Raw genomic sequence first — 13,581 nt, 5'->3', positions numbered from 1 at the left:
GCTCAGTGTGATCAGCAAAATCTAGACTATCAAAAGATGTACAAGAAAATGACTGAGATTCAACAACAAAGTATTAGAGTGAGGGAGAAAAAAGGAAATTGTAAAAGATATTTTAAAAACAGATCAATGGGGGGAGGGGGGATTGGGATGGGGAACACATGTAAATCCATGGCTGATTCATGTCAATGTATGGCAAAAACCACTACGATATTGTAAAGTAATTAGCCTCCAACTAATAAAAATAAATGAAAATAAATAAATAAAAACAGATTAATCATTTTTCACATGCGGTTCTTACTTGAGTCTTTATTCAAATGACATAAACAATATTTTGTTATTTTGTCCCATATTTGTCCCAGTATATGGGACAATTGGAAAAGTGAACATTAGCTGATACTTCATAAAATTCTAGAACAATCAAAATTATGTGTAGGACAGGTGTCAGTGATGCTTGGGAACTGGGTTGGGGTGGTGATGGAGGTGGAAAACCTGACTGCAAAGAGGCACAGGGGAATTTTTTTAACTTTTTATTTTAATTAGAGTATAACCAATTAACAATGTTGTGATAGTTTCCGGCAGACAGCAAAGGGACTCCACCACACATATACATGTATCCATTCTCCCCCAAACTCCCCTCCCATCCAGTCTGCCACATAACAATGAGCAGAATTCCAAGGGGACTTTTTAGGTAATTGTCATATTCTATGTCTTGATTGAGGTGGTGGTGTATATACTTGTTAAAACTCATTTAACTGTACATTTAAAAGTGTGTGCCTCAGCAGGCACATAGAGGCATAAATAGGGATGTTTGTTGTGGTTTGTGTCCCTTCTCTGTCGTTTATTGCATGACAGTGGGGAAAAACAACTGTTTCTGAGTTTACATGTCACTGGATGATAGAGAACCACTTCCCTATGTAAGGAAGAAAGTCCTTTCATTCTTGGAGATTCTGGAGATTCAGCAGAACGTAGTGACTGGAAAGGAGACTGCCTGCATCTGTAGAATTCTCTGAGGAAAAGACACAAGCCTGGGTCCATGAATAGTATCAACTCATTCAGTCAGTTACTCAAACAATAAGTGATCACTTAACCCAAGAATTGTTGGATTTAGGGATATAAAAGGCAGGCATGAGTCCTGCATTTATGAAGCTTACAGTTTGGAAGAAGAAATATATGTAGCCTATTTGCATTTAAGAGAAACTTATGGACAAATAGGGTCAATAATCTATGCTTGTCAGTTATATTAAAGGGAAGGTGAGTTCCCTGGGAATCACTTAGACCATTTTCTTCATTGCTTTCCCTGATCAGTACCTAATACCACCACTATACCTCCATTCTCAAATGGAGTATTCCCTTACTCCAATTACACTTAACAGATGGAGCATACTGATAGCATCACTGTCTGTGAGTGGTATAGAATTGCCTAGTTATGTAGTTTTTATCTTTTTTGCTATTCACCAATATACAGATATACATTATTTTTCATTAAGAAGGCACCTGGAATGGATATACAAACTATGACAGTAAATGGTTCTTTGTTGTATACTGTGCTTGTTTTACAAATAAAAGTCAATGAGAAGGAAAGGGTGTGTTGAGGCATTTACCTTAAATAGGAACTCATGTGCTCTGGTTTGAGAGCCAAAGAAGACACTAAGTGACTTTAGGCAAGACAAAGCTTCTTTTATCTTTCATCATATTCTACTGTTACATAGAAGGTTATAGGGAAAAAAAGCTACTGAATACTATCCATATATAAAGACAGAGGGCATATATTTATGCCAAATAGGGCAGCAGGCAAAAGGACTGAGACTGAGCCATAGCTCTGATCTACTTGACATCCTGGTTATAAATTCATCCCTTAGCTTTTGGGGTTATAGAATGAAGCCATGAAAAAAAATCTCTTTAAATAGCTGCATCTATATCAAAGCAGCTAAAAATAGTGTCCGAAAATGTGTTAATTCATATATCCTGTATATAGTCTATTTTTTTTCTTAACACTTATTTCAAATAAGGCATTTCAACTTGCCAGAAAAATAAACAATACAGAAATTAAGTGATTTGTGAGCTATGACTTTATTGTGGTCCTGGTTCTATACAAATACTTTCCTTTCCATACATTAGCATTTATTCTTTCAAAACAACTTTATGAGTAAAAATTTTCTGAAATATTTTTGTATGTATAAACCCAGAGAAAGAAAACTATGGGACTTTCCTGGTGGTCCAGTGGTTAGGACTTGTCACTTAACACTGCTCAGTCTCTGGCATGGGTTCAATCCTTGCCTCAACGAAATGAGATCCCATAAAAATGAAATATGACAGCATCATCAACAACAAAAAACAACCTCTAAGAAAACAACAGAGAGGCAATGAAAACATGGCAAGCCAAAACCTATGGGATGTAACAAAAAAAGTTCTAAGTGGGAAGTTTATAGCAATACAATCTCACCTCAAGAAACCAAAAAAATCTCAAATAAACAACCTATCATTAAACCTAAAGCAGCTAGAGACAGACGAACAAACAAAACCCAAATTTAGTAAGAGGAAAGAAGTCATAGAGATCAGAGCAGAAATGAATGATACAGAGATGAAGTGAAGTGAAGTGAAGTCGCTCAGTCGTGTCTGACTCTTTGAGAACACATGGACTGTAGCCTACCAGGTTCCTCTGTCCATAGGATTTTCCAGGCAAGAATACTGGAGTGGGTTGCCATTTCCTTCTCCAGGGGATCTTCCCAACCCAGGGATCGAACCCAGGCCTCCCACATTGTAGGCAGACGCTTTACCATCTGAGCCACCAGGGAAGTCCCATAGAGATGAAGAAACAATAGCAAAGATCAAGGAAACCAAAAGCTGGTTCTCTGAGGTTCTAAAATTAAAATTGATAAACCTTTAGCCAAAATCATTAAGAAAGAAAGGGAGAGGACTCAAATCAATAAAACTAGAAATTAAAAAGGAGAAGCTATAACAGACACCCCAGAAATACAAAGGACTACTACAAATAACTATACACCAATAAAATGGACAACCTAGAAGAAATAGGTAAATTCTTAGAAAGGTACAACCTTCCAAGACTGAACCAGGAAGAAATAGAAAATATGAACAGACACAAGTACTTAAATCGAAACTGATTAAAAATCTTCCAACAGTCTTTCTCCGAGTCCGCCTGTGTGTCTATTCACTCATAACCTTTTCCCTCCTAATAAACAGTTTACTTGTTTCACCAAAACAAAACAAAATGAAAAGTTTTCCAACAAACAAAAGTCAGGACCAGATGACTTCACAGGAGAAGTCTATCACACATTTAAGAAGAGCTAACACCTATCCTTCTCAGACTCTCCCAAAAACTGCAGAGGGGGGAACCCTCACAGACTCATCTGCAAGGCCACCATCACCCTGCTAACAAAACCAACGATACCACAAAAGCGACGACACTACAGACCAGTATCACTGACAGACATAGGTGCAAAAATCTCAACCAAATACTCAAAAACAACCCAACAATATATTACAAGGATCATACACAATGATCAAGTGAAATTTACCACAGGGATCCAAGGATTCTTCTATATACTCGAATCAACCTATGTGATACACCATATTAACAAATTAAAGATTAAAAACCATATGATCATCTCAATAGATGCTGAAAAAGCTAATCAACAAAATTCAGCATGCATTGATGATAAAATCCCTCCAAGAGTGAACATAGAAGGAACATACCTCAACATAATAAAGGCCATAGGTGAGAAACCGACAGCAAATATTCTTAATGGTGAAAAACAAAGCATTTCCTCTAAAATCAGAAACTAGATAAGGATATCCGCTCTCACCACTATTATTCAGCATAGCTTTGGCAGTCCTAGCCATGGCAATCAGAGAAGAAAAAGAAATAAAAGGAATCCAAATGGGAGAAGAAGTAAAACTGTTGGTGTTTGCATATGCCATGCATGCCACACATAGAAAATCCTAAAGACAGTACTAAAATCTAATAGAGCTCATCAATGAATTTGGTAAAGTTGCAAGATACAAAATTAATACACAGAGGCTTTTTTGCATTCCTGTACACTAACAATGAAAGATCAGAAAGAAAAATCAAGAAAACAAACCCATTTATCATCACATCAAAAAGAATAAAATACCCAGGAATAAACCTACATAAGGAGGCAAAAAGACCATGCTCAGAAAACTAAAAGGTACTGATGAGACATCAAAGATGACACAAACAGATGGAGAGATAAACCATGTTCTTGGGTTAGAAGAATCAATATTGTGAAAATGACTATAGTATCCAAAACAATCTACAGATTCAATGCAATCCCTGTCAAATTACCAATGGCATTTTTCACGGAACTCGAACAGAAAATTTTCATAATTTGAATGGAAACACAAAAGGTCACAAATAGCCAAAGCAATCTTAAGAAAAATGGAGCTGGAAGAATCAAGCTCCCCGACTTCAGACTATACCACAAAACTATAGTCATAAAAACAGTATGGTACTGGGGCTTCCTTGGTGGTCCAGTGGTTAGGACTCCATGCTTCCACTGCAGGTGGCATGAATTGACGCCATGCCACCCATGGGAAACTAAGATCCCACATGCTGCATAGCTAAAAAAACAAAAACAAAAGAACAGTATGGTGCTAGCACAAACACAGAAATATAGATCAACTGGATGGGATAGAAAGTTCAGAGACAAACCCAAGCACCCACAGTCACCTAGTTTAGGATGAAGAAGGCAAGAATATACAATGGAGAAAACATAGTCTCTTCAATAAGTAGTACTTATTGGAAAAACTGAACTTCTACACTTACATGAATGAAATTAGAATGCTCCCTCACACCATACACAGAAATAAACTCAAAATGGATTAAAGACCTAAATGTAAGAATGGATATTATAAAACTCTTAGGGGAAATCATAGGCAGAATACTGTTTGACATAAATCACAGCAAGATATCTTTTTTGATCCACCTCCTAGAGTAATGAAAATTTTTAAAAAATAAGCAAATGGGACCTAATTAAACTTAACACTTTTTACACATTAAAGAAAACCAAAACAAAATGAAAATACAAACCTCAGAATGGGAGAAAATATTTGCAAACGAAGCAAGCAACATGGAATTAATCTCCAAAATCTGAAAGCAGCTTATGCAGCTAAACATTAAAAACAACCAACCCAATCAAACTATGAGTGGAAGATTTAAAAACCTGATATTTCTCCAAAGACATACAGATGGCCAGCAAACATGAAAGGATGCTCTAATTGTTAGAAAATTGTTAGAAAAATGCAAATAAAAGCTACAATGAGGTATCACTTCACACCAGTCAGAATGGCCATTATTAAAAAATCTACAAACAATAAATGCTGGAGAGGGTGTGGAAAAAAGGAAACCCACTTACACTATTGGTGGAAATATGAATTGGTGCAGTCATTATGGAAAACAGTATGGATGTTCCTTAAGAAACCTAAAAATAGAGCTGCCAGCTGACCCTGCAATCCCACTCCTGGTCATATATCCAAAGAAAACCATCAGTTCAGTTCAGTTCAGTTCAGTTCAGTTCCTCAGTCGTGTCCAACTCTTTGCGACCCCATAAATCGCAGCACACCAGGCCTCCCTGTCCATTACCAACTCCCAGAGTTTACCCAAACTCATGTCCATCGAGTCGGTGATGCCATCCAGCCATCTCATCCTCTGTCGTCCCCTTCTCCTCCTGCCCCCAATCCCTCCCAGCATCAGGGTCTTTTCCAATGAGTCAGCTCTTCACATGAGGTGGCCAAAGTATTGGAGTTTCAGCTTCAACATCCATCCTTCCAATGAACACCCAGGACTGATCTCCTTTAGGATGGACTGGTTGGATCTCCTTGCAGTCCAAGGGACTCTCAAGAGTTTTCTCCAACACCACAGTTCAAAAGCATTGATTCTTCGGCACTCAGGTTTCTTCACAGTCCAACTCACATCCATACATGACCACTGGAAAAACCATAGCCTTGACCAGATGGACCTTTGTTGGCAAACTAATGTCTCTGCTTTTTAATATGCTGTCTAGGTTTGGTCATAACTTTCCTTCCAAGGAGTAAGCGTCTTTTAATTTCATGGCTGCAATCAACATCTGCAGTAATTTTGGAGCCCAGAAAAATAAAGTCTGACACTGTTTCCACTATTTTCCCATCTATTTGCCATGAAGTGATATGACCAGATGCCATGATCTTCATTTTCTGAATGTTGAGCTTTAAGCCAACTTTTTCACTCTCCTCTTTCACTTTCATCAAGAGGCTTTTTAGTTCCTCTTCACTTTCTTCCATAAGGGTGCTATTATCTGCATATCTGAGCTTATTGATATTTGTCCCAGAAATCTTAATTCCAGCTTGTGCTTCTTCCAGCTCAGCGTTTCTCATGATGTACTCTGCATATAAGTTAAATAAGCAAGGTGACAATATACAGCCTTGACGTACTCCTTTTCCTATTTGGAACCAGTCTGTTGTTCCATGTCCAGTTCTAACTGTTACTTCCTGACCTGCATATAGGTTTCTCAAGAGGCAGGGCAGGTGGTCTGGTATTCCCATCTCTTTCAGAATTTTCCACAGTTTATTGTGACCCACACAGTCAAAGGCTTTGGCATAGTCAATAAAGCAGAAATAGATGTTTTTCTGGAACTCTCTTGCTTTTTTAATGATCCAGTGGATGTTGACAATTTGATCTCTGGTTCCTCTGCCTTTTCTAAAACCAGCTTGAACATCTGGAAGTTCACATTTCACATATTGCTGAAGCCTGGGCTGGAGAATTTTGAGCATTACTTTACTAGCGTGTGAGATGAGTGCAATCGTGCGGTAGTTTGAGCATTCTTTTGCATTGCCTTTCTTTGGGATTGGAATGAAAACTGACCTTCTCATAGTTCGAAAAAATAGATGCACCCCAATGTTAACACAGCACTATTTACAATAGCCAGAACATGGAAGCAACCTAAATGTCCATCAACAGAGGAATGGAAAAGAAGATGTGGTCCATATGGAACATTACTCAGCCATAAAAAAGAAAGAAAGAATGACTTTGCAGCAACATGGATGAACTCACTGAGTCTTACTGAGAGATTGTCATACTGAGTGAAGTAAGTCAGACAGAGAATGACAAATATTATAGGACATTACTTTTGTGTGGAATCTAAACAAGGGATACAAATGAACTTATCTACAAAACAGAAATAGAATTATAGATGTAGAAAACAAGCTTATGGTTATCAGGGGGTAAGAGGGAGAGAGATAAATTGGGAGTTGGGGGTTCTCATATACACACTACCATGTATAAAATAGATAACTAATAATGACCTACTGTGTAGCACAGGGAGTTCTACTCAGTACTTTGTAATGAACTATATGGGAAAAGAATCTAAAAACGAGTGGATATGTTTTTATGCATAAATGGTTTCCTTTGCTATACACCTGAAACTATCATGACATTGTAAATCAACTATATTCCAATAAGAAAAAAAAAATGAAAAAGAAAATGGTAGAAATTGGATGATAAAATAGGACTTCCTATTTTGCAGCTTTAGTAAAGCCCACGAGAACTTTGGTGTTTTCAAGAGGCCCCACAGCGCAGAACTATTAGCATGTGCCGTATCCCCTTACATCCTAAAGCAGTGTGCTGTGTGCTGTGCTGGGCTCACTCGGTCATGTCTGACTCATTGTGATCCCATGGATGGTAGCCTGCTAGGCTTCTCTGTCCCTGGAATTCTCCAGGCAAGAATACTGGAGTGGGTTGCCATTTCCTTCTCCAGGGGAATGTTGACAATCCAGGGATCAAACCTGAGTTTCCTATGTCTCCTGCATCGCAGGCAGGTAATTTACCCACTAAACCATCAAGAATGCCATTAAAAGCAGTGTGCCTGAGCAGATCAATTACAGCCTGACAGAGGCTCTCATCCACTCCAGGGCTCAGACTGGGAGAGTAGCCACTATCTGGAAAATTCCTTCTTATGACGACAGAGGGAAAGGAAAACATAGTGAACCTATGGTTTTGGATGAGTGGCAGAGAAAAACACAAGTGAGTGCAGGCAGCTTGTGTTTAGGTACATTCTTATATGCATTTTCAGTCTTAAGCATAGATGGATGTTGTGTTTTTGTTACACTATATACTTCCCAAACATGATATTTTGGAAAGTTGACATATATTGGAGATGGTTTGGAAATGTTTTCTTAAAACATTTAATAAATAAATAATAAATAACAAATAAAAAAATGAGAACCACCATTAAACTGATGTATTTGCCTTTTTAAACACTGCAACCTTGGATAATACATTTAGTTGAGTTGTTATTCAGTTTTGCCATCTGTGTCATAAAACAATACTATATGCTTTATCTAGACATCACAGCACTGTATTGTTGAAAAAGTAAGAGAGATTCCTGGTGGTCCAGTGGCTAAGTTTCCATGCTTTCATTGCAAGGGGTGCAGGTTTCATCCCTGTAGGGAAGCAATCTATAAAAAAAGCAAATGAAAAAATAAAAAAATATGAAGGTTGTATCAGAACTACTAAGTGGTACATAATTATGTATCAGCTGAAGTCCTTAGGGCACACCCAACAATAAATCAAGTTTTACTAGTCTAGAAAGCATATTTTTAATAAATAGATAAAGGTAGTCCACAGACTTCAAGGAAGGGATTTCAAAGAAGAAAGCTTGTGAAAGTAGTGAGTTGATCCATTTTCCTCCTCCACCCAAATTCTGGTAGTGGCACTTTCCCTTCCCTATCTGTATCACCATTTTGAATATCAACCTGTGTATAGTTACCAGGATATTAACCATGTTCTTGGCCATCAAAAATAGGGTTGTCTACACAGGGCAGTTTGAACAGGACTTAGCAAATTCTTCGGCTTTGATTAGGTATCACTTCTTTGGAAAATCCGTAGGCAACAAATGGGCAGTTACTGACAGCCTTCACAACTCAGCACAGAGCAGATGAGTTGACATGACTGTGTAGCAAAGTCAGTGGAGGCAGCGATTCCTAGAAAGGCATACACAATCTGCAATAGTCTCAGATGTTTCCTGGGCCCCCACACTGCTCTGCTCACTGGCGCTGACAGTGTTGGTGTCTCTTAACGCTGAGTTGGTTCCTCTCTGGGTTTCCTCACAGATCCACTCCATCATCTCTAGCTTCTCAGAGACCTCCTCCAAGATTGAGCCCTATTCATCTCTTGAATCCCTCTCAAGCCAATCATTACAGCATAAACTTTATATTTTGCTTGTTACAGACTGGACTTTTGATTCGAAAGGGCCTTCTTATCTCTAAGGACAATATATGGCTCATAAAAATTAAAAGTGTTGACTTCCAGTTGTGTTTTATTTTATTTTATTTTTTTACCATCATGAAGTTTCAAGAGCATATTTTCAAGGGGAAAAAATTAAACATTATCTGTTTTTCATTCATGACTTTACTGACTTGAGAGTCTTTGACACAGCCTTTACAGTCTCAAGATAACCATCTCTAATTAAGTTGAGAGAAGGGATGATGTGTATGAGGAAACAAAGAAAGAAATCATTCTTGAGAATTATACATGTATAAGAAAAAACTCGGAAGTGGAATTGAGAATATGGAAATAAAAGTAAATATGTTTGAAAGTCTACTACATTTAAAGGAAATGTGTTGTTAAAGAAACTGTGTGCCTGGACTAAGAAAGACCTTGAGTTTTAAAATATCATCAAGCTCCTAGAGTTTCCCCAACAGGAAGCCCTCTGTCTTACCTTTTTGGTTTATAGGTTTTGGGACTGGGAAGAGCCACATCTCACCCTGTTGGAAAGAACTGTGCATGTCATGCAAATCTAAATTCCTGACAAGAAACCTAGATATGTAATAGGAATAACTTCATTAATGTGGAAACTGCATGTCTCAAATTGAGACTTGAACCCACTGTCTTTTAATTGAAATTGCACACCTGGTCTCAGGACTTAATGAATCTTAGATTAATGAAGCTTAATGAGGCTCAACACAGAAGGAATTCAGTGAGAGGCAAAATGATAGGCAAGAAGTAGATGTATTTAGAGAGATACACATTTCATAGACAGAATACAGTCCATCTCAAAAGGCTTGAGAGTGGCCCTGAAATATGAGATGGTTAGTTTTGATGGGTTGGTTAATTTCATAGGCTAATAAGTGGGAAGATTATTCCAAGTATTTTGGAGAAAGGGTGGGGATTTCCAGGATTGGGGCCACTTCCCATTTTCTGGCCTTTTGTGTCTGGCCTTGGAAATATGTCATGGCTGGGTGTATCATTTAGTGTACTGTGTCACTTGTATTACAATGAGTATATAATGAAGCTTGAGGTCAGCTGGAGGTCAAATCTTCCACCATCTTGTACCTAGTTGGTTCTAACTAGTTTTTATGACATCCTCAAAGGCTATGCCATTCTTTAAAAATTGTGCCCTGCCACCTTCCTTCTCATTTCAGTGAATATATTTCACAGTGGTGTAAAATTTCAAATTTTACATTTTTAGATATCTTTAGTGGTTAAAGGTGTCAAAGTGATGCTTGAAAAAATGGGAATTGCTACCATTACCCAAAAACTGGATTCACCTCTTGGTGAGTGTGAGCCATTAGATAAAACCAAGCCAAAGATCAGGAGGAAAAAAAGATATATTACTTGCAGCAAGTAAGGAGAACACTGGGGATCTTTTCCCTAACAGCAAAATTCAAGGAAGTTTAGAGTGGAGGGTACACGCATATTCATGAGGGGGCTTTAGTGGAGGAAAATTCAGCTTTGAATTGGGGCAGAGGTTGACAGACAAGCTTTAATTGACTGAAGTCTGGAAGGTCATCATCATTCCATCTTCCACCTCATTACTGGCCTTAGCTTCTGCAGAACTCAAAGCTATATTATTTGTATCCCTTGAGGAACCAGGACACTGCTCAAGCCTGCATTACTGTGTCTTGACTATCGTGTCTTACTTTCTGCATTCCTTCCCTTAAGATCATTAATTATGTGACATGTTCACGGGCAAGCATTGTGGCCAGGCTTAGATGACAAAATGACTTAGAGCAAAATGAGTTCTTCTGTCAGGAAAGCCAGGCCTGGTTCTCTTTCTCCAGGGACCCCCTACCTTATCTACCTTATGGCTCAGACAGTAAAGAATCTACCTGCAAGGCGGGAGACCTGGGTTCAATCCCTGTGTCAGGAAGATCCCCTGCAGAAGGAAATGGCAACCCACTCCAGGATTCTTGCCTGGGAAATCCTAGGGACAGACTGGTGGGCTACAGTCTACGGGTCACAAAGAGTTGGACACAACTGAGCGACTAACATTTTCACTTTCTTTTCTTTAAATTTATCCTAAGCCACCTTGCTGAGTAAATTGATGCTGCTGATGTTTTGATGTTCTGTTCTTAGAGCAAAAAGCTGTGATGTTAGAGGGTTATTCTATCATAGAACTTATTTTTAAGAAAGATGCTAGGCTCTGAAGCAGAAAGTTCTGACTTAATTGCATGTTATTTAACAATCATTTTATGTAAATAAAAATGGAAATAGCAATGGAAAATAAAAGACTCAAAATAATAGTTTATGTGAACATTTTTAATTAATAGTTACCATGGTATAAAACTTCCCTTTCCCTTCAGTGCTTTACATCAGTGGTTATGCATAATTTAAAAATAACATTAAAGGGCATTCAGCTGCAAATCTGAGTAAGACTGTTTCCTTTTAAGCTAGATCATGCACACAGTAAGCATCAAAGCATCTAAAACAAAAATCAGTATCATGTTAAGGAACTGTTGACCGAAACTGTCCACCTTGGCCAGATATGATGATAACTTCTTGCCTGAGCTTTCTCACAACAGGAGGTTCAGATAAAGAATGTGGTACCAACATCGAAAACTAACCAGGAGAATTTGTGAGGGGCTGAAAGGAAGGGGGAGATATCAGTCTAGAATTGTTGTTCAGTTGCTAAATCAGGTATGTCTTATGAAAATAGCTTGAAAGAATTCAGGAGGTGTACAAAGGAGGAGGTAGGAGATGCCAGCCCCATCAGCCTCCCAGAAGCCCTCACACTGGAATCCATCCTGGTAAAGAGATGTGCATGTCACTAGGAAAGACCCTGAGCCAGACCAGCTTTGGCAACAAGCAAGGTGATTGGCCAAAGACAGCCTGGAAAGCTAACCCCATTACCGTGAAACCTGAGACTTCAGGCCACACGCAGAGCATCTCTCCTGGGCTCCCTTACCTCATTTGCTCTCTGCCAAGGTGCCCCTTCTCAACAGTCTTTTGCTTTGTCAGTACGTGTGTCTTCACAATTCATTTCTAAGTGTTAGACAAGAACTTAGTCTTGTTCTCTGGAAGTGGTCCTCTTTCCTACAACAATTATAGAGGAACAGATTACCTATGAATGTATTTTAAAAGTTTTTTATACTAAGAAGAGTAAAACAGTATTTTTCACTAGCATACGTCATTACACTGAAAGGCAAAATTAAAAGCCCCATATTTATTAGACAAGTGATTATCACATAATTTGGTATATATGCAACAGGCTTCATTAAGACAGTATTCTGTAAAACAGCTTTACAAGCTCACATACCTACAGGGCAAAGTAGGCTATGTAAATTAAACTGGTCTGGGTGTGTGACTATGGGGTGGGTGAGTGCATGCCCTATCTGCAGTCTGGATGAGTTAGCTTAGCACAGAGCGACAAAGAAGTCAATAACTCAGTTGGTTAAAACAACAAAATGTGTTCGCTTGCTCTCATGAGTTGGTCAAGGGTCAGCTGGGGACCCGGTTCTTTGTCATTAGAATAAATCTATCCAGATTTGACATATCCATCAAAAGTCATAAATGTCATCAAATATCTAGAACATTATTGGTTACTATGGCAGAGGAAAAAGAAGGCATAGTTTATTTTGCTTAGTCCAAGCAATATTTTTTTTCCTTAATTTGAAAGATGTTAGAATGTATGATAGTCATTAGAACTGTTCTCAGATAAATTTTTAGAGCCGCAAGTTTTCTTTCTCCTCAATACCAATAAGATATATTGTCAATTAAAACAATTGTGACTATTCAAGAGAACACTTATAGAAGGTAATTTATAGCAAAGTTCAAGAGGTAGAGCAAAAAGTTACTACAAAGTTTACAATTAACTTTCACATTTAATTTTTAATATGTAATGAAGCACTAGCATTCAAATAGTATCTAACATCTGATAGAAGCCTCAAACTATCTAAATTATTTAATCACAGTGTCTGCATTTTCTCATAGTGAAATCCAAAAGTATTACCTGCAAGGAGTTCCAAACTTTGACTTTGTTCTCCAAATGCCAGCTTTTGATTGTTTCTGTCAGTGAAGACTGGGAAAAATCAACTCCACATTATCACATTTCTTCCTATTCCCCCACCATGCCCAGGATTCGTTGGGGGAGTGGAGGTAGACAGAAGTGCAGATGAAAGAGTAAACTTCAGTTATATGTATGACCCAATAAATACTAACTCCTTCACTCACAGGGCTCCTTCCTCTTACCCCCTATATTTTCAACACAAATGACCACAGGAAGCATCAACTGCTTACTAGACTCTGGGATAATGGTTAGTGACTCTTTTCTGACTTAGGAACAGAATTTG

The sequence above is a fragment of the Cervus elaphus genome, chromosome 1, assembly GCF_910594005.1.
Source record: "Cervus elaphus chromosome 1, mCerEla1.1, whole genome shotgun sequence".
Lineage (NCBI taxonomy): Eukaryota > Metazoa > Chordata > Mammalia > Artiodactyla > Cervidae > Cervus > Cervus elaphus.
This window is presented reverse-complemented; position numbering follows the sequence as displayed.